The following is a 24,341-nucleotide window of genomic DNA, read 5'->3' as shown; positions in this document are numbered from 1 at the left end:
GGTCCCCAACGGTTGCAAACGCTCCCCTGAAAGGTTTGGCGGTCGAAACAGAAGGCTTTTTATCAAAGGACACTAAATCAGCACTCGACAACTTAACCGGCAGAAAAATATTTTTTTGAAAAAATCCGTAAGCCCCGGGGTCACAATTTCAGAAAAAATCTGACTTTCGGCAATTCACTCAAAAATGGTCCGCAACGGTTGCAAACGCTCCCCTGAAAGGTTTGGCGGTCGAAACAGAAGGCTTTTTATCACAGGACAAGAAATCAGACCTCGACAACTTAACCGGCAGAAAAATATTTTTTTGAAAAAAAACCTAAGCCCCGGGGTCACAATTTCAGATAAAATCTGACTTTCGGCAATTCACTCAAAAATGGTCCCCAACGGTTGCAAACGCTCCCCTGACAGCTTGGGCGGTCGAAACAGAAGGCTTTTTATCACAGGACAAGAAATCAGCCCTCGACAACATAACCGGCAGAAAAATATTTTTTTGAAAAAAAACCTAAGCCCCGGGGTCACAATTTCAGAAAAAATCTGACTTTCGGCAATTCACTCAAAAATGGTCCCCAACGGTTGCAAACGCTCCCCTGACAGCTTGGGCGGTCGAAACAGAAGGCTTTTTATCACAGGACAAGAAATCAGCCCTCGACAACTTAACCGGCAGAAAAATATTTTTTTGAAAAAAAACCTAAGCCCCGGGGTGACAATTTCAGAAAAAATCTGACTTTCGGGAATTCACTCAAAAAATGGTCCCCAACGGCTGCAAACGCTCCCCTGAAAGGTTTGGCGGTCGAAACAGAAGGCTTTTTATCAAAGGACACTAAATCAGCACTCGACAACTTAACCGGCAGAAAAATATTTTTTTGAAAAAATCCCTAAGCCCCGGGGTCACAATTTCAGAAAAAATCTGACTTTCAAGAATTCACTCAAAAATGGTCCCCAACGGTTGCAAACGCTCCTCTGAAAGGTTTGGCGGTCGAAACAGAAGGCTTCTTATCACAGGACAAGAAATCAGCACTCGACAACTTAACCGGCAGAAAAATATTTTTTTGAAAAAAAACCTAAGCCCCGGGGTCACAATTTCAGAAAAAATCTGACTTTCGGCAATTCACTCAAAAATGGTCCCCAACGGTTGCAAACGCTCCCCTGAAACGTTTGGCGGTCGAAACAGAAGGCTTTTTATCACAGGACAAGAAATCAGCCCTCGACAACTTAACCGGCAGAAAAATATTTTTTTGAAAAAAAACCTAAGCCCCGGGGTCACAATTTCAGAAAAAATCTGACTTTCGGGAATTCACTCAAAAAATGGTCCCCAACGGTTGCAAACGCTCCCCTGAAAGGTTTGGCGGTCGAAACAGAAGGCTTCCTCTCACAGGACAAGAAATCAGACCTCGACAACTTAACCGGCAGAAAAATATTTTTTTGAAAAAATCCGTAATCCCCGGGGTCACAATTTCAGAAAAAATCAGACTTTCGGCAATTCACTCAAAAATGGTCCCCAACGGTTGCAAACGCTCCCCTGAAAGGTTTGGCGGTCGAAACAGAAGGCTTTTCATCACAGGACAAGATATCAGACCTCGACAACTTAACCGGCAGAAAAATATTTTTTTGAAAAAAATCCCTAAGCCCCGGGGTCACAATTTCAGAAAAAATCTGACTTTCGGCAAAACACTCAAAAATGGTCCCGAACGGTTGCAAACGCTCCCCTGAAAGGTTTGGCGGTCGAAACAGAAGGCTTCTTATCACAGGACAAGAAATCAGACCTCGACAACTTAACCGGCAGAAACAGAAGGCTTTTTATCACAGGACAAGATATCAGACCTCGACAACTTAACCGGCAGAAAAATATTTTTTTGAAAAAAATCCCTAAGCCCCGGGGTCACAATTTCAGAAAAAATCTGACTTTCGGCTAAACACTCAAAAATGGTCCCGAACGGTTGCAAACGCTCCCCTGAAACGTTTGGCGGTCAAAACAGAAGGCTTTTTATCACAGGACAAGAAATCAGCCCTCGACAACTTAACCGGCAGAAAAATATTTTTTTGAAAAAAAACCTAAGCCCCGGGGTCACAATTTCAGAAAAAATCTGACTTTCGGGAATTCACTCAAAAAATGGTCCCCAACGGTTGCAAACGCTCCCCTGAAAGGTTTGGCGGTCGAAACAGAAGGCTTCCTCTCACAGGACAAGAAATCAGACCTCGACAACTTAACCGGCAGAAAAATATTTTTTTGAAAAAATCCGTAATCCCCGGGGTCACAATTTCAGAAAAAATCTGACTTTCGGCAATTCACTCAAAAATGGTCCCCAACGGTTGCAAACGCTCCCCTGAAAGGTTTGGCGGTCGAAACAGAAGGCTTTTCATCACAGGACAAGATATCAGACCTCGACAACTTAACCGGCAGAAAAATATTTTTTTGAAAAAAATCCCTAAGCCCCGGGGTCACAATTTCAGAAAAAATCTGACTTTCGGCAAAACACTCAAAAATGGTCCCGAACGGTTGCAAACGCTCCCCTGAAAGGTTTGGCGGTCGAAACAGAAGGCTTCTTATCACAGGACAAGAAATCAGACCTCGACAACTTAACCGGCAGAAACAGAAGGCTTTTTATCACAGGACAAGATATCAGACCTCGACAACTTAACCGGCAGAAAAATATTTTTTTGAAAAAAATCCCTAAGCCCCGGGGTCACAATTTCAGAAAAAATCTGACTTTCGGCTAAACACTCAAAAATGGTCCCGAACGGTTGCAAACGCTCCCCTGAAACGTTTGGCGGTCAAAACAGAAGGCTTTTTATCACAGGACAAGAAATCAGCCCTCGACAACTTAACCGGCAGAAAAATATTTTTTTGAAAAAAAATCTAAGCCCCGGGGTCACAATTTCAGATAAAATCTGACTTTCGGCAATTCACTCAAAAATGGTCCCCAACGGTTGCAAACGCTCCCCTGAAACGTTTGGCGGTCGAAACAGAAGGCTTTTTATCACAGGACAAGAAATCAGCCCTCGACAACTTAACCGGCAGAAAAATATTTTTTTGAAAAAATCCCTAAGCCCCGGGGTCACAATTTCAGAACAAATCTGACTTTCGGCAAAACACTCAAAAATGGTCCCCAACGGTTGCAAACGCTCCCCTGAAAGGTTTGGCGGTCGAAACAGAAGGCTTTTTATCAAAGGACACTAAATGAGCACTCGACAACTTAACCGGCAGAAAAATATTTTTTTGAAAAAATCCCTAAGCCCCGGGGTCACAATTTCAAAAAAAAATCTGACTTTCGGGAATTCACTCAAAAATGGTCCCCAACGGTTGCAAACGCTCCCCTGAAAGGTTTGGCGGTCGAAACAGAAGGCTTTTTATCAAAGGACACTAAATCAGCACTCGACAACTTAACCGGCAGAAAAATATTTTTTTGAAAAAATCCGTAAGCCCCGGGGTGACAATTTCAGAAAAAATCTGACTTTCGGCAATTCACTCAAAAATGGTCCGCAACGGTTGCAAACGCTCCCCTGAAAGGTTTGGCGGTCGAAACAGAAGGCTTTTTATCACAGGACAAGAAATCAGACCTCGACAACTTAACCGGCAGAAAAATATTTTTTTGAAAAAAAACCTAAGCCCCGGGGTCACAATTTCAGAAAAAATCTGACTTTCGGCAATTCACTCAAAAATGGTCCCCAACGGTTGCAAACGCTCCCCTGAAACGTTTGGCGGTCGAAACAGAAGGCTTTTTATCACAGGACAAGAAATCAGCCCTCGACAACTTAACCGGCAGAAAAATATTTTTTTGAAAAAAAACCTAAGCCCCGGGGTCACAATTTCAGAAAAAATCTGACTTTCGGGAATTCACTCAAAAAATGGTCCCCAACGGTTGCAAACGCTCCCCTGAAAGGTTTGGCGGTCGAAACAGAAGGCTTTTTATCAAAGGACACTAAATGAGCACTCGACAACTTAACCGGCAGAAAAATATTTTTTTGAAAAAATCCCTAAGCCCCGGGGTCACAATTTCAGAAAAAATCTGACTTTCAAGAATTCACTCAAAAATGGTCCCCAACGGTTGCAAACGCTCCTCTGAAAGGTTTGGCGGTTGAAACAGAAGGCTTCTTATCACAGGACAAGAAATCAGCACTCGACAACTTAACCGGCAGAAAAATATTTTTTTGAAAAAATCCCTAAGCCCCGGGGTCACAATTTCAGAAAAAATCTGACTTTCGGCAATTCACTCAAAAATGGTCCCCAACGGTTCCAAACGCTCCCCTGAAAGGTTTGGCGGTCGAAACAGAAGGCTTCCTCTCACAGGACAAGAAATCATACCTCGACAACTTAACCGGCAGAAAAATATTTTTTTGAAAAAATCCGTAAGCCCCGGGGTCACAATTTCAGAAAAAATCTGACTTTCGGCAATTCACTCAAAAATGGTCCGCAACGGTTGCAAACGCTCCCCTGAAAGGTTTGGCGGTCGAAACAGAAGGCTTTTTATCACAGGACAAGAAATCAGACCTCGACAACTTACCGGCAGAAAAATATTTTTTTGAAAAAAATCCCTAAGCCCCGGGGTCACAATTTCAGAAAAAATCTGACTTTCGGCAAAACACTCAAAAATGGTCCCGAACGGTTGCAAACGCTCCCCTGAAAGGTTTGGCGGTCGAAAGAGAAGGCTTCTTATCACAGGACAAGAAATCAGACCTCGACAACATAACCGGCAGAAAAATATTTTTTTGAAAAAAAACCTAAGCCCCGGGGTCACAATTTCAGAAAAAATCTGACTTTCGGCAATTCACTCAAAAATGGTCCCCAACGGTTGCAAAAGCTCCCCTGACAGCTTGGGCGGTCGAAACAGAAGGCTTTTTATCACAGGACAAGAAATCAGCCCTCGACAACTTAACCGGCAGAAAAATATTTTTTTGAAAAAAAACCTAAGCCCCGGGGTCACAATTTCAGAAAAAAATCTGACTTTCGGGAATTCACTAAAAAAATGGTCCCCAACGGTTGCAAACGCTCCCCTGAAAGGTTTGGCGGTCGAAACAGAAGGCTTTTTATCAAAGGACACTAAATCAGCACTCGACAACTTAACCGGCAGAAAAATATTTTTTTGAAAAAATCCCTAAGCCCAGGGGTCACAATTTCAGAAAAAATCTGACTTTCAAGAATTCACTCAAAAATGGTCCCCAACGGTTGCAAACGCTCCTCTGAAAGGTTTGGCGGTCGAAACAGAAGGCTTCTTATCACAGGACAAGAAATCAGACCTCGACAACTTAACCGGCAGAAAAATATTTTTTTGAAAAAATCCCTAAGCCCCGGGGTCACAATTTCAGAAAATATCTGACTTTCGGCAATTCACTCAAAAATGGTCCCCAACGGTTGCAAACGCTCCCCTGAAACGTTTGGCGGTCGAAATAGAAGGCTTACTCTCACAGGACAAGAAATCAGACCTCGACAACTTAACCGGCAGAAAAATATTTTTTTGAAAAAAAACCTAAGCCCCGGGGTCACAATTTCAGAAAAAATCTGACTTTCGGCAATCCACTCAAAAATGGTCCCCAAGGGTTGCAAACGCTCCCCTGAAAGGTTTGGCGGTCGAAAGAGAAGGCTTCTTATCACAGGACAAGAAATCAGACCTCGACAACTTAACCGGCAGAAAAATATTTTTTTGAAAAAATCCCTAAGCCTCGGGGTCACAATTTCAGAAAAAAATCTGACTTTCGGGAATTCACTCAAAAATGGGCCCCAACGGTTGCAAACGCTCCCCTGAAAGGTTTGGCGGTCGAAACAGAAGGCTTTTTATCACAGGACAAGAAATCAGCCCTCGACAACTTAACCGGCAGAAAAATATTTTTTTGAAAAAAAACCTAAGCCCCGGGGTCACAATTTCAGATAAAATCTGACTTTCGGCAATTCACTCAAAAATGGTCCCCAACGGTTGCAAACGCTCCCCTGACAGCTTGGGCGGTCGAAACAGAAGGCTTTTTATCACAGGACAAGAAATCAGCCCTCGACAACATAACCGGCAGAAAAATATTTTTTTGAAAAAAAACCTAAGCCCCGGGGTCACAATTTCAGAAAAAATCTGACTTTCGGCAATTCACTCAAAAATGGTCCCCAACGGTTGCAAAAGCTCCCCTGACAGCTTGGGCGGTCGAAACAGAAGGCTTTTTATCACAGGACAAGAAATCAGCCCTCGACAACTTAACCGGCAGAAAAATATTTTTTTGAAAAAAAACCTAAGCCCCGGGGTCACAATTTCAGATAAAATCTGACTTTCGGCAATTCACTCAAAAATGGTCCCCAACGGTTGCAAACGCTCCCCTGACAGCTTGGGCGGTCGAAACAGAAGGCTTTTTATCACAGGACAAGAAATCAGCCCTCGACAACATAACCGGCAGAAAAATATTTTTTTGAAAAAAAACCTAAGCCCCGGGGTCACAATTTCAGAAAAAATCTGACTTTCGGCAATTCACTCAAAAATGGTCCCCAACGGTTGCAAACGCTCCCCTGACAGGTTGGGCAGTCGAAACAGAAGGCTTTTTATCACAGGACAAGAAATCAGACCTCAACAACTTAACCGGCAGAAAAATATTTTTTTGAAAAAATCCCTAAGCTCCAGGGTCACAATTTCAGAAAATATCTGACTTTCGGGAATTCACTCAAAAATGGTCCCCAACGGTTGGAAACGCTCCCCTGAAAGGTTTGGCGGTCGAAACAGAAGGCTTTTTATCAAAGGACACTAAATCAGCACTCGACAACTTAACCGGCAGAAAAATATTTTTTTTGAAAAAATCCCTAAGCCCCGGGGTCACAATTTCAGAAAAAATCTGACTTTCGGCAAAACACTCAAAAATGGTCCCCAACGGTTGCAAACGCTCCCCTGACAGGTTGGGCAGTCGAAACAGAAGGCTTCTTATCACAGGAGAAGAAATCAGCCCTCGACAACTTAACCGGCAGAAAAATATTTTTTTGAAAAAATCCCTAAGCCCCGGGGTCACAATTTCAGAAAAAATCTGACTTTCGGGAATTCACTCAAAAATGGTCCCCAACGGTTGCAAACGCTCCCCTGAAAGGTTTGGCGGTCGAAACAGAAGGCTTCTTATCAAAGGACAAGAAATCAGCCCTCGACAACTTAACCGGCAGAAAAATTTTTTTTAAAAAAGAACCTAAGCCCCGGGGTCACAATTTCAGAAAAAATCTGACTTTCGGCAATTCACTCAAAAATGGTCCCCAACGCTTGCAAACGCTCCCCTGACAGGTTGGGCAGTCGAAACAGAAGGCTTTTTATCACAGGACAAGAAATCAGACCTCAACAACTTAACCGGCAGAAAAATATTTTTTTGAAAAAATCCCTAAGCCCAGGGGTCACAATTTCAGAAAAAATCTGACTTTCGGGAATTCACTCAAAAATGGTCCCCAACGGTTGCAAACGCTCCCCTGAATGGTTTGGCGGTGGAAATAGAAGGCTTTTTATCACAGGACAAGAAATCAGACCTCGACAACTTAACCGGCAGAAAAATATTTTTTTGAAAAAATCCCTAAGCCCCGGGGTCACAATTTCAGAAAGAATCTGACTTTCGGGAATTCACTCAAAAATGGTCCCCAACGGTTGCAAACGCTCCCCTGAAAGGTTTGGCGGTCAAAACAGAAGGCTTCTTATCACAGGACAAGAATTCAGACCTCGACAACTTAACCGGCAGAAAAATATTTTTTAGAAAAAATCCCTAAGCTCCGGGGTCACAATTTCAGAAAAAATCTGACTTTCGGCAATTCACTCAAAAATGATCCCCAACGGTTCCAAACGCTCCCCTGAAAGGTTTGGCGGTCGAAACAGAAGGCTTCCTCTCACAGGACAAGAAATCAGACCTCGACAACTTAACCGGCAGAAAAATATTTTTTTGAAAAAATCCGTAATCCCCGGGGTCACAATTTCAGAAAAAATCTGACTTTCGGCAATTCACTCAAAAATGGTCCCCAACGGTTGCAAACGCTCCCCTGAAAGGTTTGGCGGTCGAAACAGAAGGCTTTTTATCACAGGACAAGATATCAGACCTCGACAACTTAATCGGCAGAAAAATATTTTTTTGAAAAAAATCCCTAAGCCCCGGGGTCACAATTTCAGAAAAAATCTGACTTTCGGCAAAACACTCAAAAATGGTCCCGAACGGTTGCAAACGCTCCCCTGAAAGGTTTGGCGGTCGAAACAGAAGGCTTTTGATCAAAGGACACTAAATGAGCACTCGACAACTTAACCGGCAGAAAAATATTTTTTTGAAAAAATCCCTAAGCCCCGGGGTCACAATTTCAAAAAAAATCTGACTTTCGGGAATTCACTCAAAAATGGTCCCCAACGGTTGCAAACGCTCCCCTGAAAGGTTTGGCGGTCGAAACAGAAGGCTTTTTATCAAAGGACACTAAATCAGCACTCGACAACTTAACCGGCAGAAAAATATTTTTTTGAAAAAATCCGTAAGCCCCGGGGTCACAATTTCAGAAAAAATCTGACTTTCGGCAATTCACTCAAAAATGGTCCGCAACGGTTGCAAACGCTCCCCTGAAAGGTTTGGCGGTCGAAACAGAAGGCTTTTTATCACAGGACAAGAAATCAGACCTCGACAACTTAACCGGCAGAAAAATATTTTTTTGAAAAAAAACCTAAGCCCCGGGGTCACAATTTCAGATAAAATCTGACTTTCGGCAATTCACTCAAAAATGGTCCCCAACGGTTGCAAACGCTCCCCTGACAGCTTGGGCGGTCGAAACAGAAGGCTTTTTATCACAGGACAAGAAATCAGCCCTCGACAACATAACCGGCAGAAAAATATTTTTTTGAAAAAAAACCTAAGCCCCGGGGTCACAATTTCAGAAAAAATCTGACTTTCGGCAATTCACTCAAAAATGGTCCCCAACGGTTGCAAACGCTCCCCTGACAGCTTGGGCGGTCGAAACAGAAGGCTTTTTATCACAGGACAAGAAATCAGCCCTCGACAACTTAACCGGCAGAAAAATATTTTTTTGAAAAAAAACCTAAGCCCCGGGGTGACAATTTCAGAAAAAATCTGACTTTCGGGAATTCACTCAAAAAATGGTCCCCAACGGCTGCAAACGCTCCCCTGAAAGGTTTGGCGGTCGAAACAGAAGGCTTTTTATCAAAGGACACTAAATCAGCACTCGACAACTTAACCGGCAGAAAAATATTTTTTTGAAAAAATCCCTAAGCCCCGGGGTCACAATTTCAGAAAAAATCTGACTTTCAAGAATTCACTCAAAAATGGTCCCCAACGGTTGCAAACGCTCCTCTGAAAGGTTTGGCGGTCGAAACAGAAGGCTTCTTATCACAGGACAAGAAATCAGCACTCGACAACTTAACCGGCAGAAAAATATTTTTTTGAAAAAAAACCTAAGCCCCGGGGTCACAATTTCAGAAAAAATCTGACTTTCGGCAATTCACTCAAAAATGGTCCCCAACGGTTGCAAACGCTCCCCTGAAACGTTTGGCGGTCGAAACAGAAGGCTTTTTATCACAGGACAAGAAATCAGCCCTCGACAACTTAACCGGCAGAAAAATATTTTTTTGAAAAAAAACCTAAGCCCCGGGGTCACAATTTCAGAAAAAATCTGACTTTCGGGAATTCACTCAAAAAATGGTCCCCAACGGTTGCAAACGCTCCCCTGAAAGGTTTGGCGGTCGAAACAGAAGGCTTCCTCTCACAGGACAAGAAATCAGACCTCGACAACTTAACCGGCAGAAAAATATTTTTTTGAAAAAATCCGTAATCCCCGGGGTCACAATTTCAGAAAAAATCAGACTTTCGGCAATTCACTCAAAAATGGTCCCCAACGGTTGCAAACGCTCCCCTGAAAGGTTTGGCGGTCGAAACAGAAGGCTTTTCATCACAGGACAAGATATCAGACCTCGACAACTTAACCGGCAGAAAAATATTTTTTTGAAAAAAATCCCTAAGCCCCGGGGTCACAATTTCAGAAAAAATCTGACTTTCGGCAAAACACTCAAAAATGGTCCCGAACGGTTGCAAACGCTCCCCTGAAAGGTTTGGCGGTCGAAACAGAAGGCTTCTTATCACAGGACAAGAAATCAGACCTCGACAACTTAACCGGCAGAAACAGAAGGCTTTTTATCACAGGACAAGATATCAGACCTCGACAACTTAACCGGCAGAAAAATATTTTTTTGAAAAAAATCCCTAAGCCCCGGGGTCACAATTTCAGAAAAAATCTGACTTTCGGCTAAACACTCAAAAATGGTCCCGAACGGTTGCAAACGCTCCCCTGAAACGTTTGGCGGTCAAAACAGAAGGCTTTTTATCACAGGACAAGAAATCAGCCCTCGACAACTTAACCGGCAGAAAAATATTTTTTTGAAAAAAAACCTAAGCCCCGGGGTCACAATTTCAGAAAAAATCTGACTTTCGGGAATTCACTCAAAAAATGGTCCCCAACGGTTGCAAACGCTCCCCTGAAAGGTTTGGCGGTCGAAACAGAAGGCTTCCTCTCACAGGACAAGAAATCAGACCTCGACAACTTAACCGGCAGAAAAATATTTTTTTGAAAAAATCCGTAATCCCCGGGGTCACAATTTCAGAAAAAATCTGACTTTCGGCAATTCACTCAAAAATGGTCCCCAACGGTTGCAAACGCTCCCCTGAAAGGTTTGGCGGTCGAAACAGAAGGCTTTTCATCACAGGACAAGATATCAGACCTCGACAACTTAACCGGCAGAAAAATATTTTTTTGAAAAAAATCCCTAAGCCCCGGGGTCACAATTTCAGAAAAAATCTGACTTTCGGCAAAACACTCAAAAATGGTCCCGAACGGTTGCAAACGCTCCCCTGAAAGGTTTGGCGGTCGAAACAGAAGGCTTCTTATCACAGGACAAGAAATCAGACCTCGACAACTTAACCGGCAGAAACAGAAGGCTTTTTATCACAGGACAAGATATCAGACCTCGACAACTTAACCGGCAGAAAAATATTTTTTTGAAAAAAATCCCTAAGCCCCGGGGTCACAATTTCAGAAAAAATCTGACTTTCGGCTAAACACTCAAAAATGGTCCCGAACGGTTGCAAACGCTCCCCTGAAACGTTTGGCGGTCAAAACAGAAGGCTTTTTATCACAGGACAAGAAATCAGCCCTCGACAACTTAACCGGCAGAAAAATATTTTTTTGAAAAAAAATCTAAGCCCCGGGGTCACAATTTCAGATAAAATCTGACTTTCGGCAATTCACTCAAAAATGGTCCCCAACGGTTGCAAACGCTCCCCTGAAACGTTTGGCGGTCGAAACAGAAGGCTTTTTATCACAGGACAAGAAATCAGCCCTCGACAACTTAACCGGCAGAAAAATATTTTTTTGAAAAAATCCCTAAGCCCCGGGGTCACAATTTCAGAACAAATCTGACTTTCGGCAAAACACTCAAAAATGGTCCCCAACGGTTGCAAACGCTCCCCTGAAAGGTTTGGCGGTCGAAACAGAAGGCTTTTTATCAAAGGACACTAAATGAGCACTCGACAACTTAACCGGCAGAAAAATATTTTTTTGAAAAAATCCCTAAGCCCCGGGGTCACAATTTCAAAAAAAAATCTGACTTTCGGGAATTCACTCAAAAATGGTCCCCAACGGTTGCAAACGCTCCCCTGAAAGGTTTGGCGGTCGAAACAGAAGGCTTTTTATCAAAGGACACTAAATCAGCACTCGACAACTTAACCGGCAGAAAAATATTTTTTTGAAAAAATCCGTAAGCCCCGGGGTGACAATTTCAGAAAAAATCTGACTTTCGGCAATTCACTCAAAAATGGTCCGCAACGGTTGCAAACGCTCCCCTGAAAGGTTTGGCGGTCGAAACAGAAGGCTTTTTATCACAGGACAAGAAATCAGACCTCGACAACTTAACCGGCAGAAAAATATTTTTTTGAAAAAAAACCTAAGCCCCGGGGTCACAATTTCAGAAAAAATCTGACTTTCGGCAATTCACTCAAAAATGGTCCCCAACGGTTGCAAACGCTCCCCTGAAACGTTTGGCGGTCGAAACAGAAGGCTTTTTATCACAGGACAAGAAATCAGCCCTCGACAACTTAACCGGCAGAAAAATATTTTTTTGAAAAAAAACCTAAGCCCCGGGGTCACAATTTCAGAAAAAATCTGACTTTCGGGAATTCACTCAAAAAATGGTCCCCAACGGTTGCAAACGCTCCCCTGAAAGGTTTGGCGGTCGAAACAGAAGGCTTTTTATCAAAGGACACTAAATGAGCACTCGACAACTTAACCGGCAGAAAAATATTTTTTTGAAAAAATCCCTAAGCCCCGGGGTCACAATTTCAGAAAAAATCTGACTTTCAAGAATTCACTCAAAAATGGTCCCCAACGGTTGCAAACGCTCCTCTGAAAGGTTTGGCGGTTGAAACAGAAGGCTTCTTATCACAGGACAAGAAATCAGCACTCGACAACTTAACCGGCAGAAAAATATTTTTTTGAAAAAATCCCTAAGCCCCGGGGTCACAATTTCAGAAAAAATCTGACTTTCGGCAATTCACTCAAAAATGGTCCCCAACGGTTCCAAACGCTCCCCTGAAAGGTTTGGCGGTCGAAACAGAAGGCTTCCTCTCACAGGACAAGAAATCATACCTCGACAACTTAACCGGCAGAAAAATATTTTTTTGAAAAAATCCGTAAGCCCCGGGGTCACAATTTCAGAAAAAATCTGACTTTCGGCAATTCACTCAAAAATGGTCCGCAACGGTTGCAAACGCTCCCCTGAAAGGTTTGGCGGTCGAAACAGAAGGCTTTTTATCACAGGACAAGAAATCAGACCTCGACAACTTACCGGCAGAAAAATATTTTTTTGAAAAAAATCCCTAAGCCCCGGGGTCACAATTTCAGAAAAAATCTGACTTTCGGCAAAACACTCAAAAATGGTCCCGAACGGTTGCAAACGCTCCCCTGAAAGGTTTGGCGGTCGAAAGAGAAGGCTTCTTATCACAGGACAAGAAATCAGACCTCGACAACATAACCGGCAGAAAAATATTTTTTTGAAAAAAAACCTAAGCCCCGGGGTCACAATTTCAGAAAAAATCTGACTTTCGGCAATTCACTCAAAAATGGTCCCCAACGGTTGCAAAAGCTCCCCTGACAGCTTGGGCGGTCGAAACAGAAGGCTTTTTATCACAGGACAAGAAATCAGCCCTCGACAACTTAACCGGCAGAAAAATATTTTTTTGAAAAAAAACCTAAGCCCCGGGGTCACAATTTCAGAAAAAAATCTGACTTTCGGGAATTCACTAAAAAAATGGTCCCCAACGGTTGCAAACGCTCCCCTGAAAGGTTTGGCGGTCGAAACAGAAGGCTTTTTATCAAAGGACACTAAATCAGCACTCGACAACTTAACCGGCAGAAAAATATTTTTTTGAAAAAATCCCTAAGCCCAGGGGTCACAATTTCAGAAAAAATCTGACTTTCAAGAATTCACTCAAAAATGGTCCCCAACGGTTGCAAACGCTCCTCTGAAAGGTTTGGCGGTCGAAACAGAAGGCTTCTTATCACAGGACAAGAAATCAGACCTCGACAACTTAACCGGCAGAAAAATATTTTTTTGAAAAAATCCCTAAGCCCCGGGGTCACAATTTCAGAAAATATCTGACTTTCGGCAATTCACTCAAAAATGGTCCCCAACGGTTGCAAACGCTCCCCTGAAACGTTTGGCGGTCGAAATAGAAGGCTTACTCTCACAGGACAAGAAATCAGACCTCGACAACTTAACCGGCAGAAAAATATTTTTTTGAAAAAAAACCTAAGCCCCGGGGTCACAATTTCAGAAAAAATCTGACTTTCGGCAATCCACTCAAAAATGGTCCCCAAGGGTTGCAAACGCTCCCCTGAAAGGTTTGGCGGTCGAAAGAGAAGGCTTCTTATCACAGGACAAGAAATCAGACCTCGACAACTTAACCGGCAGAAAAATATTTTTTTGAAAAAATCCCTAAGCCTCGGGGTCACAATTTCAGAAAAAAATCTGACTTTCGGGAATTCACTCAAAAATGGGCCCCAACGGTTGCAAACGCTCCCCTGAAAGGTTTGGCGGTCGAAACAGAAGGCTTTTTATCACAGGACAAGAAATCAGCCCTCGACAACTTAACCGGCAGAAAAATATTTTTTTGAAAAAAAACCTAAGCCCCGGGGTCACAATTTCAGATAAAATCTGACTTTCGGCAATTCACTCAAAAATGGTCCCCAACGGTTGCAAACGCTCCCCTGACAGCTTGGGCGGTCGAAACAGAAGGCTTTTTATCACAGGACAAGAAATCAGCCCTCGACAACATAACCGGCAGAAAAATATTTTTTTGAAAAAAAACCTAAGCCCCGGGGTCACAATTTCAGAAAAAATCTGACTTTCGGCAATTCACTCAAAAATGGTCCCCAACGGTTGCAAAAGCTCCCCTGACAGCTTGGGCGGTCGAAACAGAAGGCTTTTTATCACAGGACAAGAAATCAGCCCTCGACAACTTAACCGGCAGAAAAATATTTTTTTGAAAAAAAACCTAAGCCCCGGGGTCACAATTTCAGATAAAATCTGACTTTCGGCAATTCACTCAAAAATGGTCCCCAACGGTTGCAAACGCTCCCCTGACAGCTTGGGCGGTCGAAACAGAAGGCTTTTTATCACAGGACAAGAAATCAGCCCTCGACAACATAACCGGCAGAAAAATATTTTTTTGAAAAAAAACCTAAGCCCCGGGGTCACAATTTCAGATAAAATCTGACTTTCGGCAATTCACTCAAAAATGGTCCCCAACGGTTGCAAAAGCTCCCCTGACAGCTTGGGCGGTCGAAGCAGAAGGCTTTTTATCACAGGACATGAAATCTGCCCTCGACAACTTAACCGGCAGAAAAATATTTTTTTGAAAAAAAACCTAAGCCCCGGGGTCACAATTTCAGAAAAAATCTGACTTTCGGGAATTCACTCAAAAAATGGTCCCCAAAGGTTGCAAACGCTCCCCTGAAAGGTTTGGCGGTCGAAACAGAAGGCTTTTTATCAAAGGACACTAAATCAGCACTCGACAACTTAACCGGCAGAAAAATATTTTTTTGAAAAAATCCCTAAGCCCCAGGGTCACAATTTCAGAAAAAATCTGACTTTCAAGAATTCACTCAAAAATGGTCCCCAACGGTTGCAAACGCTCCTCTGAAAGGTTTGGCGGTTGAAACAGAAGGCTTCTTATCACAGGACAAGAAATCAGCACTCGACAACTTAACCGGCAGAAAAATATTTTTTTGAAAAAATCCCTAAGCCCCGGGGTCACAATTTCAGAAAAAATCTGACTTTCGGCAATTCACTCAAAAATGGTCCCCAACGGTTCCAAACGCTCCCCTGAAAGGTTTGGCGGTCGAAACAGAAGGCTTCCTCTCACAGGACAAGAAATCATACCTCGACAACTTAACCGGCAGAAAAATATTTTTTTGAAAAAATCCGTAAGCCCCGGGGTCACAATTTCAGAAAAAATCTGACTTTCGGCAATTCACTCAAAAATGGTCCGCAACGGTTGCAAACGCTCCCCTGAAAGGTTTGGCGGTCGAAACAGAAGGCTTTTTATCACAGGACAAGAAATCAGACCTCGACAACTTACCGGCAGAAAAATATTTTTTTGAAAAAAATCCCTAAGCCCCGGGGTCACAATTTCAGAAAAAATCTGACTTTCGGCAAAACACTCAAAAATGGTCCCGAACGGTTGCAAACGCTCCCCTGAAAGGTTTGGCGGTCGAAAGAGAAGGCTTCTTATCACAGGACAAGAAATCAGACCTCGACAACATAACCGGCAGAAAAATATTTTTTTGAAAAAAAACCTAAGCCCCGGGGTCACAATTTCAGAAAAAATCTGACTTTCGGCAATTCACTCAAAAATGGTCCCCAACGGTTGCAAAAGCTCCCCTGACAGCTTGGGCGGTCGAAACAGAAGGCTTTTTATCACAGGACAAGAAATCAGCCCTCGACAACTTAACCGGCAGAAAAATATTTTTTTGAAAAAAAACCTAAGCCCCGGGGTCACAATTTCAGAAAAAAATCTGACTTTCGGGAATTCACTAAAAAAATGGTCCCCAACGGTTGCAAACGCTCCCCTGAAAGGTTTGGCGGTCGAAACAGAAGGCTTTTTATCAAAGGACACTAAATCAGCACTCGACAACTTAACCGGCAGAAAAATATTTTTTTGAAAAAATCCCTAAGCCCAGGGGTCACAATTTCAGAAAAAATCTGACTTTCAAGAATTCACTCAAAAATGGTCCCCAACGGTTGCAAACGCTCCTCTGAAAGGTTTGGCGGTCGAAACAGAAGGCTTCTTATCACAGGACAAGAAATCAGACCTCGACAACTTAACCGGCAGAAAAATATTTTTTTGAAAAAATCCCTAAGCCCCGGGGTCACAATTTCAGAAAATATCTGACTTTCGGCAATTCACTCAAAAATGGTCCCCAACGGTTGCAAACGCTCCCCTGAAACGTTTGGCGGTCGAAATAGAAGGCTTACTCTCACAGGACAAGAAATCAGACCTCGACAACTTAACCGGCAGAAAAATATTTTTTTGAAAAAAAACCTAAGCCCCGGGGTCACAATTTCAGAAAAAATCTGACTTTCGGCAATCCACTCAAAAATGGTCCCCAAGGGTTGCAAACGCTCCCCTGAAAGGTTTGGCGGTCGAAAGAGAAGGCTTCTTATCACAGGACAAGAAATCAGACCTCGACAACTTAACCGGCAGAAAAATATTTTTTTGAAAAAATCCCTAAGCCTCGGGGTCACAATTTCAGAAAAAAATCTGACTTTCGGGAATTCACTCAAAAATGGGCCCCAACGGTTGCAAACGCTCCCCTGAAAGGTTTGGCGGTCGAAACAGAAGGCTTTTTATCACAGGACAAGAAATCAGCCCTCGACAACTTAACCGGCAGAAAAATATTTTTTTGAAAAAAAACCTAAGCCCCGGGGTCACAATTTCAGATAAAATCTGACTTTCGGCAATTCACTCAAAAATGGTCCCCAACGGTTGCAAACGCTCCCCTGACAGCTTGGGCGGTCGAAACAGAAGGCTTTTTATCACAGGACAAGAAATCAGCCCTCGACAACATAACCGGCAGAAAAATATTTTTTTGAAAAAAAACCTAAGCCCCGGGGTCACAATTTCAGAAAAAATCTGACTTTCGGCAATTCACTCAAAAATGGTCCCCAACGGTTGCAAAAGCTCCCCTGACAGCTTGGGCGGTCGAAACAGAAGGCTTTTTATCACAGGACAAGAAATCAGCCCTCGACAACTTAACCGGCAGAAAAATATTTTTTTGAAAAAAAACCTAAGCCCCGGGGTCACAATTTCAGATAAAATCTGACTTTCGGCAATTCACTCAAAAATGGTCCCCAACGGTTGCAAACGCTCCCCTGACAGCTTGGGCGGTCGAAACAGAAGGCTTTTTATCACAGGACAAGAAATCAGCCCTCGACAACATAACCGGCAGAAAAATATTTTTTTGAAAAAAAACCTAAGCCCCGGGGTCACAATTTCAGATAAAATCTGACTTTCGGCAATTCACTCAAAAATGGTCCCCAACGGTTGCAAAAGCTCCCCTGACAGCTTGGGCGGTCGAAGCAGAAGGCTTTTTATCACAGGACATGAAATCTGCCCTCGACAACTTAACCGGCAGAAAAATATTTTTTTGAAAAAAAACCTAAGCCCCGGGGTCACAATTTCAGAAAAAATCTGACTTTCGGGAATTCACTCAAAAAATGGTCCCCAAAGGTTGCAAACGCTCCCCTGAAAGGTTTGGCGGTCGAAACAGAAGGCTTTTTATCAAAGGACACTAAATCAGCACTCGACAACTTAACCGGCAGAAAAATATTTTTTTGAAAAAATCCCTAAGCCCCAGGGTCACAATTTCAGAAAAAATCTGACTTTCAAGAATTCACTCAAAAATGGTCCCCAACGGTTGCAAACGCTCCTCTGAAAGGTTTGGCGGTCGAAACAGAAGGCTTCTTATCACAGGACAAGAAATCAGCACTCGACAACTTAACCGGCAGAAAAATATTTTTTTGAAAAAATCCCTAAGCCCCGGGGTCACAATTTCAGAAAAAATCTGACTTTTGGGAATTCACTCAAAAATGGTCCCCAACGGTTGCAAACGCTCCCCTGAAACGTTTGGCGGTCGAAATAGAAGGCTTATTCTCACAGGACAAGAAATCAGACCTCGACAACTTAACCGGCAGAAAAATATTTTTTTGAAAAAAAACCTAAGCCCCGGGGTCACAATTTCAGAAAAAATCTGACTTTCGGCAATCCACTCAAAAATGGTCCCCAACGGTTGCAAACGCTCCCCTGACAGCTTGGGCGGTCGAAACAGAAGGCTTTTTATCACAGGACAAGAAATCAGACCTCGACAACTTAACCGGAAGAAAAATATTTTTTTGAAAAAATCCCTAAGCCCCGGGGTCACAATTTCAGAAAAAATCTGACTTTCTGGAATTCACTCAAAAATGGTCCCCAAAGTTTCCAAACGCTCCCCGGAAAGGTTTGGCGGTCGAAACAGAAGGCTTTTTATCACAGGACAAGAAATCAGCCCTCGACAACTTAACCGGCAGAAAAATATTTTTTTGAAAAAATCCCTAAGCCCCGGGGTCACAATTTCAGAAAAAATCTGACTTTCGGCAATACACTAAAAAATGGTCCCCAACGGTGGCAAACGCTCCCCTGAAAGGTTTGCCGGTCGAAACAGAAGGATTTTTATCACAGGACAAGAAATCAGCCCTCGACAACTTAACCGGCAGAAAAATATTTTTTTGAAAAAATCCCTAAGACCCGGGGTCACAATTTCAGAAAAAATCAGACTTTCGGGAATTCACTCAAAAATGGTCCCCAACGGTTGCAAACGCTCCACTGAAAGGTTTGGCGGTCGAAACAGAAGGCTTCTTATCACAGGACATGAAATCAGACCTCAACAACTTAACCGGCAGAAAAATGTTTTTTTGAAAAAATCCCTAAGCCCCGGGGTCACAATTTCAGAAAAAAACTGACTTTTGGGAATTCACTCAAAAATGGTCCCCAACGGTTGCAAACGCTCCCCTGAAAGGTTTGGCGGTCGAAACAGAAGGCTTTTTATCAAAGGACACTATATCAGCACTCGACAACTTAACCGGCAGAAAAATATTTTTTTGAAAAAATCCCTAAGCCCCGGGGTCACAATTTCAGAAAAAATCTGACTTTCAAGAATTCACTCAAAAATGGTCCCCAACGGTTGCAAACGCTCCTCTGAAAGGTTTGGCGGTCGAAACAGAAGGCTTCTTATCACAGGACAAGAAATCAGCACTCGACAACTTAACCGGCAGAAAAATATTTTTTTGAAAAAATCCCTAAGCCCCGGGGTCACAATTTCAGAAAAAATCTGACTTTCGGCAATTCACTCAAAAATGGTCCCCAACGGTTCCAAACGCTCCCCTGAAAGGTTTGGCGGTCGAAACAGAAGGCTTCCTCTCACAGGACAAGAAATCATACCTCGACAACTTAACCGGCAGAAAAATATTTTTTTGAAAAAATCCGTAAGCCCCGGGGTCACAATTTCAGAAAAAATCTGACTTTCGGCAATTCACTCAAAAATGGTCCGCAACGGTTGCAAACGCTCCCCTGAAAGGTTTGGCGGTCGAAACAGAAGGCTTTTTATCACAGGACAAGAAATCAGACCTCGACAACTTACCGGCAGAAAAATATTTTTTTGAAAAAAATCCCTAAGCCCCGGGGTCACAATTTCAGAAAAAAACTGACTTTCGGCAAAACACTCAAAAATGGTCCCGAACGGTTGCAAACGCTCCCCTGAAAGGTTTGGCGGTCGAAAGAGAAGGCTTCTTATCACAGGACAAGAAATCAGACCTCGACAACTTAACCGGCAGAAAAATATTTTTTTGAAAAAATCCCTAAGCCTCGGGGTCACAATTTCAGAAAAAAATCTGACTTTCGGGAATTCACTCAAAAATGGGCCCCAACGGTTGCAAACGCTCCCCTGAAAGGTTTGGCGGTCGAAACAGAAGGCTTTTTATCACAGGACAAGAAATCAGCCCTCGACAATTAACCGGCAGAAAAATATTTTTTTGAAAAAAAACCTAAGCCCCGGGGTCACAATTTCAGATAAAATCTGACTTTCGGCAATTCACTCAAAAATGGTCCCCAACGGTTGCAAACGCTCCCCTGACAGCTTGGGCGGTCGAAACAGAAGGCTTTTTATCACAGGACAAGAAATCAGCCCTCGACAACATAACCGGCAGAAAAATATTTTTTTGAAAAAAAACCTAAGCCCCGGGGTCACAATTTCAGAAAAAATCTGACTTTCGGCAATTCACTCAAAAATGGTCCCCAACGGTTGCAAAAGCTCCCCTGACAGCTTGGGCGGTCGAAACAGAAGGCTTTTTATCACAGGACAAGAATTCAGCCCTCGACAACTTAACCGGCAGAAAAATATTTTTTTGAAAAAAAACCTAAGCCCCGGGGTCACAATTTCAGAAAAAAATCTGACTTTCGGGAATTCACTAAAAAAATGGTCCCCAACGGTTGCAAACGCTCCCCTGAAAGGTTTGGCGGTCGAAACAGAAGGCTTTTTATCAAAGGACACTAAATCAGCACTCGACAACTTAACCGGCAGAAAAATATTTTTTTGAAAAAATCCCTAAGCCCAGGGGTCACAATTTCAGAAAAAATCTAACTTTCAAGAATTCACTCAAAAATGGTCCCCAACGGTTGCAAACGCTCCTCTGAAAGGTTTGGCGGTCGAAACAGAAGGCTTCTTATCACAGGACAAGAAATCAGACCTCGACAACTTAACCGGCAGAAAAATATTTTTTTGAAAAAATCCCTAAGCCCCGGGGTCACAATTTCAGAAAAAATCTGACTTTCGGCAATTCACTCAAAAATGGTCCCCAACGGTTGCAAAAGCTCCCCTGACAGCTTGGGCGGTCGAAGCAGAAGGCTTTTTATCACAGGACAAGAAATCAGACCTCGACAACTTAACCGGCAGAAAAATATTTTTTTGAAAAAATCCGTAAGCCCCGGGGTCACAATTTCAGAAAAAATCTGACTTTCGGCAATTCACTCAAAAATGGTCCGCAACGGTTGCAAACGCTCCCCTGAAAGGTTTGGCGGTCGAAACAGAAGGCTTTTTATCACAGGACAAGAAATCAGACCTCGACAACTTACCGGCAGAAAAATATTTTTTTGAAAAAAATCCCTAAGCCCCGGGGTCACAATTTCAGAAAAAATCTGACCTTCGGCAAAACACTCAAAAATGGTCCCGAACGGTTGCAAACGCTCCCCTGAAAGGTTTGGCGGTCGAAAGAGAAGGCTTCTTATCACAGGACAAGAAATCAGACCTCGACAACTTAACCGGCAGAAAAATATTTTTTTGAAAAAATCCCTAAGCCTCGGGGTCACAATTTCAGAAAAAAATCTGACTTTCGGGAATTCACTCAAAAATGGGCCCCAACGGTTGCAAACGCTCCCCTGACAGCTTGGGCGGTCGAAACAGAAGGCTTTTTATCACAGGACAAGAAATCAGCCCTCGACAACTTAACCGGCAGAAAAATATTTTTTTGAAAAAAAAACCTAAGCCCCGGGGTCACAATTTCAGATAAAATCTGACTTTCGGCAATTCACTCAAAAATGGTCCCCAACGGTTGCAAACGCTCCCCTGACAGCTTGGGCGGTCGAAACAGAAGGCTTTTTATCACAGGACAAGAAATCAGCCCTCGACAACATAACCGGCAGAAAAATATTTTTTTGAAAAAAAACCTAAGCCCCGGGGTCACAATTTCAGAAAAAATCTGACTTTCGGCAATTCACTCAAAAATGGTCCCCAACGGTTGCAAAAGCTCCCCTGACAGCTTGGGCGGTCGAAGCAGAAGGCTTTTTATCACAGGACAAGAAATCAGCCCTCGACAACTTAACCGGCAGAAAAATATTTTTTTGAAAAAAAACCTAAGCCCCGGGGTCACAATTTCAGATAAAATCTGACTTTCGGCAATTCACTCAAAAATGGTCCCCAACGGTTGCAAACGCTCCCCTGACAGCTTGGGCGGTCGAAACAGAAGGCTTTTTATCACAGGACAAGAAATCAGCCCTCGACAACATAACCGGCAGAAAAATATTTTTTTGAAAAAAAACCTAAGCCCCGGGGTCACAATTTCAGAAAAAATCTGACTTTTGGGAATTCACTCAAAAATGGTCCCCAACGGTTGCAAACGCTCCCCTGAAAGGTTTGGCGGTCGAAACAGAAGGCTTTTTATCAAAGGACACTATATCAGCACTCGACAACTTAACCGGCAGAAAAATATTTTTTTGAAAAAATTCCTAAGCCCCGGGGTCACAATTTCAGAAAAAATCTGACTTTCGGCAATTCACTCAGAAATGGTCCCCAACGGTTGCAAACGCTCCCCTGAAAGGTTTGGCGGTCAAAACAGAAGGCTTCTTATCACAGGACAAGAAATCAGCCCTCGACAACTTAACGGGCAGAAAAATATTTTTTTGAAAAAAAACCTAAGCCCCGGGGTCACAATTTCAGAAAAAATCTGACTTTCAAGAATTCACTCAAAAATGGTCCCCAACGGTTGCAAACGCTCCTCTGAAAGGTTTGGCGGTCGAAACAGAAGGCTTTTTATCACAGGACAAAAAATCAGACCTCGACAACTTAACCGGAAGAAAAATATTTTTTTGAAAGAATCCCTAAGCCCCGGGGTCACAATTTCAGAAAGAATCTGACTTTCTTGAATTCACTCAAAAATGGTCCCCAACGGTTGCAAACGTTCCCCTGAAAGGTTTGGCGGTCGAAACAGAAGGCTTTTTATCACAGGACAAAAAATCAGACCTCGACAACTTAAGCGGCAGAAAAATATTTTTTTGAAAAAATCCCTAAGCCCCGGGGTCACAATTTCATAAAAAATCTGACTTTCGGGAATTCACTCAAAAGTGGTCCGCAACGGTTGCAAACGCTCCCCTGAAAGGTTTGGCGGTCGAAACAGAAGGCTTTTTATCAAAGGACACTATATCAGCACTCGACAACTTAACCGGCAGAAAAATATTTTTTTGAAAAAATCCCTAAGCCCCGGGGTCACAATTTCAGAAAAAATCTGACTTTCAAGAATTCACTCAAAAATGGTCCCCAACGGTTGCAAACGCTCCTCTGAAAGGTTTGGCGGTCGAAACAGAAGGCTTCTTATCACAGGACAAGAAATCAGCACTCGACAACTTAACCGGCAGAAAAATATTTTTTTGAAAAAATCCCTAAGCCCCGGGGTCACAATTTCAGAAAAAATCTGACTTTCGGCAATTCACTCAAAAATGGTCCCCAACGGTTCCAAACGCTCCCCTGAAAGGTTTGGCGGTCGAAACAGAAGGCTTCCTCTCACAGGACAAGAAATCATACCTCGACAACTTAACCGGCAGAAAAATATTTTTTTGAAAAAATCCGTAAGCCCCGGGGTCACAATTTCAGAAAAAATCTGACTTTCGGCAATTCACTCAAAAATGGTCCGCAACGGTTGCAAACGCTCCCCTGAAAGGTTTGGCGGTCGAAACAGAAGGCTTTTTATCACAGGACAAGAAATCAGACCTCGACAACTTACCGGCAGAAAAATATTTTTTTGAAAAAAATCCCTAAGCCCCGGGGTCACAATTTCAGAAAAAATCTGACTTTCGGCAAAACACTCAAAAATGGTCCCGAACGGTTGCAAACGCTCCCCTGAAAGGTTTGGCGGTCGAAAGAGAAGGCTTCTTATCACAGGACAAGAAATCAGACCTCGACAACTTAACCGGCAGAAAAATATTTTTTTGAAAAAATCCCTAAGCCTCGGGGTCACAATTTCAGAAAAAAATCTGACTTTCGGGAATTCACTCAAAAATGGGCCCCAACGGTTGCAAACGCTCCCCTGAAAGGTTTGGCGGTCGAAACAGAAGGCTTTTTATCACAGGACAAGAAATCAGCCCTCGACAATTAACCGGCAGAAAAATATTTTTTTGAAAAAAAACCTAAGCCCCGGGGTCACAATTTCAGATAAAATCTGACTTTCGGCAATTCACTCAAAAATGGTCCCCAACGGTTGCAAACGCTCCCCTGACAGCTTGGGCGGTCAAAACAGAAGGCTTTTTATCACAGGACAAGAAATCAGCCCTCGACAACATAACCGGCAGAAAAATATTTTTTTGAAAAAAAACCTAAGCCCCGGGGTCACAATTTCAGAAAAAATCTGACTTTCGGCAATTCACTCAAAAATGGTCCCCAACGGTTGCAAAAGCTCCCCTGACAGCTTGGGCGGTCGAAACAGAAGGCTTTTTATCACAGGACAAGAATTCAG

Source organism: Podarcis tiliguerta, assembly GCF_965153285.1.
Source record: "Podarcis tiliguerta genome assembly, chromosome: 6".
NCBI lineage: Eukaryota > Metazoa > Chordata > Lepidosauria > Squamata > Lacertidae > Podarcis > Podarcis tiliguerta.
This window is presented reverse-complemented; position numbering follows the sequence as displayed.